The sequence below is a fragment of the Capricornis sumatraensis genome, chromosome 16 (assembly GCF_032405125.1).
Source record: "Capricornis sumatraensis isolate serow.1 chromosome 16, serow.2, whole genome shotgun sequence".
Classification (NCBI taxonomy): Eukaryota; Metazoa; Chordata; class Mammalia; order Artiodactyla; family Bovidae; genus Capricornis; species Capricornis sumatraensis.
Genome location: NC_091084.1, coordinates 13,917,287 through 13,922,396, shown reverse-complemented (window position 1 = coordinate 13,922,396; position 5,110 = coordinate 13,917,287). Strand labels below are relative to the sequence as shown.

At 39.0% G+C, this 5,110-nt stretch overlaps 1 pseudogene; it reads right to left on the bottom strand.

Annotated features, from left to right (window-relative positions):
* Nucleotides 1-1,008: 1,008 nt before the first annotated feature.
* Nucleotides 1,009-3,034, bottom strand: LOC138093264 (tRNA (guanine(37)-N1)-methyltransferase-like; annotated as a pseudogene).
* Nucleotides 3,035-5,110: the final 2,076 nt, after the last annotated feature.

Sequence of the window (5,110 nt, the reverse complement as noted above, 5' to 3'; positions counted from 1 at the left end):
AAGAGACTCGGATTCAATCCCTGGGTTGAGAAGATCCCCTGGAGGAGGAAATGGCAACCCACTCCAGTATTCTTGCCTGGAAAATTCCATGGACTGAGGAGTCTGGTGGGCTACACAGCTCATGGGGTCGCAAAGAGCTCATGCACAAAACGAAGCATACTCTTACCATATAGTCCAGCAATCACCCTCTTAGGTATTTAGCTAAAATAGGAAATGAATTGTGACATTGGAGAAGACTCTTGAGATTCCCTTGGACTGCAAGGAGATCCACCCAGTCCATCCTAAAGGAGATCAGTCCTGGTTGTTCATTGGAAGGACTGATGTTGAAGCTGAAGCTCCAATACTTTGGCCACCCGATGCAGAGAGCTGACTCACTTGAAAAGACCCTCATGTTGGGAAAGATTGTGGGCAGGAGGAGAAGGGGACCACAGAGGATGAGATGGTTGGATGGCATCACCGACTCAATGGACATGAGTTTGGGTGGACTCTGGGAGTTGGTGATGGACAGGGAGGCCTGGCATGCTGCTGTTCATGGGGTCACAAAGAGTCGAACATGACTGAGTGACTGAACTGAACTGAACTGAGGAAATGAGTGTGCAATCTATACGACAAAATACTGAAGAGACATAACAAAACAGAAACAGTCATAGATGCAGATAAAAAACATGTGGTTATCATGGTGCTTGGTGGGAGAGAGGAAAAATATAAGCAAGGGACGTTAAGAGATATTGATTTCCACTGCAAAACAAATGAGTCACAAGTATAAAACAATAGAGTGGAGAATATAGCCAAAAATAAAGTAATAATATCTTTGTGGTGATATAACATAACTAGGTTTATGTTGGTGATCATTTAGATAATGCATAGAAAATAACACCATGCTGTATGTGTGGGAATCCAGCGAGGGTAAAATAAAAGTGTCCAGTAGTTCACTATCACAAAGGTCTAGTGGGGAGTTGGAGAAACTATTTCCAATTAAGTGACTGAAGTAATTTGTGCTTTTTGTTCTTAAAATTCTTTATCTGTCCTCTGGCATTTAAGAGGTGGATCTTCATGACTGTCCTGATTTACAGTCTGGTTTTTGTAAAGTGTAGCAGCAGGAATCCGAGAAGTGATGTATAACATTTCCTTATTAGGGGCCACATTTTTTACTAAGTGAACTGAACTGCATGCTTCCTAGGAGATGCCTAACACAGTTTCAGTTCGTTGCTGAACATCCTTAGCTGGATTAGCTAAAGCTGTAACATTGCACAGTGGGAAGGATCTCGCTGTCACATGGCTGCCATCTAAGAATGCTTTGAAAGTGGTGAGAAACTCAATAGCCTTTGCTGTCAAATTCATGACAATGTGCACAGAGTGTTTTCTTCCTTTTGACAGCGGCTTCAGCTGCTGTATTAACTCTTCTCTGACTGGTCCTTGCAGGAAATCTTTCCCATCCGACTTTTACCTTTTGGTCATTTTATCTGATTTACAGTTGCACAGTAGCCATTTATAAGATTCAGGATTGACATCACTAGCAAACACAGCACAGTGTTTCTTTGCTGCTGGAATGGCCAAGGGCCCAGTCCCATCATCAATAGGACATCTCCAGGTTTGAGAAGTTCTGTGATATGATTGTGTTCTGTTGAGAGATAAGGATTCCAGTAGACTTTTGAAAAATCAAATTCATAGGTGTTATTATTTTTTCAAACCTTGGTCACCGTATTCTCCTCTCCAGATAGTATTTCCATTTGGAAATTTCAGTAGTATCAATATTATTGATTTTGTTTACTGCCGATGTGATTCTTGGATTTTTGCCAATCATAACTTGGCTAATTAAACGCTTGTAAGGTAGTTGAAAGATGCTTACTCCTTGGAAGAAAATTTATGACCAACCTAGATAGCATATTCAAAAGCAGAGGCATTACTTTGTTGACTAAAGTCAGTCTAGTCAAGGCTATGGTTTTTCCTGTGGTCATGTATGGATGTGAGAGTTGGACTGTGAAAAAGGCTGAGCGCCAAAGAATTGATGTGTTTGAACTGTGGTGTTGGATAAAACTCTTGAGAGTCCCTTGGACTGCAAAGAGGTCCAACCAATCCATTCTGAAGGAGATCAACCCTGGGATTTCTTTGGAAGGAATTATGCTAAAGCTCCAATACTCCAGTACTTTGGCCACCTCATGCAAAGAGTTGACTCATTGGAAAAGACTCTGATGCTGGGAGGTGTTGGGGGCAGGAGAAGAAGGGGACGACAAAGGATGAGATGGCTGGATGGCATCACTGACTCGATGGACGTGAGTCTGAGTAAACTCCGGGAGTTGGTGATGGACAGGGACGCCTGGCATAATGCGATTCATGGAGTTGCAAAGAGTCGGACACGACTGAACGACTGAACTGAACTGAACTGAACTGAAGGTAGTTGATGAACTCAAAATTTCAGGTGGGCAGTGTGCCCAACTCTGCTAAATCCCGAGGTCACATCTTGACCTTCAGGAAGCACAGCTCTCAAGATTTCCTCTGACTTAAAGTTTTCATAAGCTAGCTCCTAATTATATTTCAATATCTGTGGATTGACATTAAGCTGCTTTAAAATACTGAGTTCTTCTTCCTCAAAGGCATCAGTGGTAAACAATTTACAGGGATCCAACAGAAACAATCTACCTTCTTCATCTTCTGGATCTTCACTCACATGTTTTAGGCCTGGGTGCTGCAGTGTTGCCCTTTCAAGGCATCACAACAGTTTATTGAGTATTTCTTTCCTCTCTTTAAGCCCTGGGATGATGCCTGTCTTTTTAAAAGCTGTTCTATCAAGTTCTGTAATTCCTTTAACATCAGAGGGTGGGGAAACAATTCAGAGTCTCTGTGATTTGTTTCTATTTCAGGCATGGTTGAGAACCTTTCTCTTTGATCCAACAAGAAAATACTAGGTGCTATGCTAAGCTTCTGTATCAGTGATGCCCAAGGGAGTAGAATCAGTGATGCTGACTCAGTCATTCCTCAGCTTTCCACTTTGAGAAGTCTTCTTAAATCCAAATTGTTTCAATTAGCTCCACATTCTCTGGTGCAGCTCGGATCTTCATGTTGTATAATAAGAACAAATATAGCATGGTAGGTCATTTATACTTCAAAACAAACAACAAGGCATACAAACAAACTCATGGAAAAAGAGATCAGATTTTTCATTACCAGAGACAGAGGGTGAGGGAAGGGGAATTGGATGAAGAAGGTGAAAAAGTGCTACAAAAGCAGACTTGATTAAGCTTATTGAGAAAGGATTGAAGAAAGTTGAGATAGGCCTAGGTAGGCATCTTGTGCCTAATAATTAGCCAAGGTGTGAATACAAAAGAAGAATTCTTGAGTAAAATTAAAAGTGCTACCCCAGTGTACACATGTGAATGATAAGACAAGGAAATGGACTATTGAAATGGATACATTTTAGTGGTTTGGATGTAGGATCAAACCCATCACAACATTTCCTTAAGCCAAACGTGAATCCAGAGCAATGTACTAACTTTCTTCAATTCTATGAAGGCTGAGAGATGTGAGGAATGTACAGAAGAAAAGTTTGAAGCTAGCAGATGTTTATTCATGAGGTTTAAGGAAAAAAGATATTTCCATAATATCTTGTGCGATGTGAAGCAGCAAGTGCTGATGTAGAACTGCAGCAAGTTATCCAGAAGACCTAGACAAAATAATAAATGAAGGTGCTATACTAAACAGCAGATTTTTAGTGCAGACAAAGCAGATTTATATTGGAAGAGGATGCCATCTAAGACATTCATAGCTAGTAAAGAGAAGTCAATGCCTGGCTTAAACATTTCACAGAACAGAGTGACACTCTTTTTAGGGTCTAATGTGATTGGTGATTTAAAGTTGAAGCTGATGCTCTTTTACCATCTAGAAAATCTTGGGACCCTTAAGAATTATGCTAGATTTATTTTTCTATGCTCTCCAAATGGAAAAACAAAGCCTGGATTACAACACATCTGTTCACAACATGGCTTACTGAATAGTTTAAGCCTACTGTGAAGAACTACTATAATAATAATAATAAAAAAAAATCCTTTCAAAGTAATACTGCTTATTGACAGTGCACCTGGTAAACTAAGAATTCTGGTGGAGATGTGCAATAAGATTCATGTTCCTTTCATGCCCACTGACATAAATTCATTTGTAACTCAGATCAAGAAATAAGATCACATTTCAAAGTTTTAACTTCAAGGGCTACATTTCATAAGGTTATAGCTGCCACAGATATAGTGATTTATCTAATATATTTGGACAAATTAAATTAAATGGTAAGGATTCACCATCTTAGATCCCCTTAAGAACATTTGTGATTCAGAGGAAGCGGTCAAACATAAATATTAAAATGAGCTTTGAAAAAGTTGATTCCAATTTTGATGATTTGGAGGGGTTCAAAACTTCAGTGGAGAAAGTAACTGTACATTCAGTGGAAATAGCAAGAGAAGTGGGATAAGAAATAAATCCAAAAGTTGTGTGAGTTGCACAATTTCATGAGAAATTGAAGGGAGGAGAATTTCCTTCATATGTATGAGGAAATAAAGTGATTTCTTGAGATGAAAACGACTGCTGGTGAAGATTCTGTGAAGATCGTTGAAATAACAACAGGATTGAGAATACTACATGCATTTAATTGTTAAGAAGTGACAGAGTTTGAAGAGATTACTCCAATTCTAAAAGAAATTCCACTATGGGTAAAATGCTATCAAACAGCATTGCATATTACAGAAAAATCCTCCGTGAAAGGAAGAATCAGTCACTATGACAATTTTCAGTCTAATTTTAAGAAATTGCCAGAACCACCCCAACTTCAGCAACACCACTCTGATCAGATAGCAGTCATCAACCTCAAGACAAGACCTTCCTCCAACAAAATATTTTGACTCCTTGTAGACTCAGATGTTAGTCAGCATTTTTAACAATAAGATTTTTAATTATGTACATTATTTTTAACTTATATTGTTATTTCATATTTAATGGATTGGTGTATAAACAACTTTTTTATACACTGGGAAACCAAAAAATGTGTGTGACTTGCTTTATTGCAACTTTCATTTGTTGCAGTAGCCTGGAACTGAATCTGCAATGTCTCCAAGTTGTGCCTGTA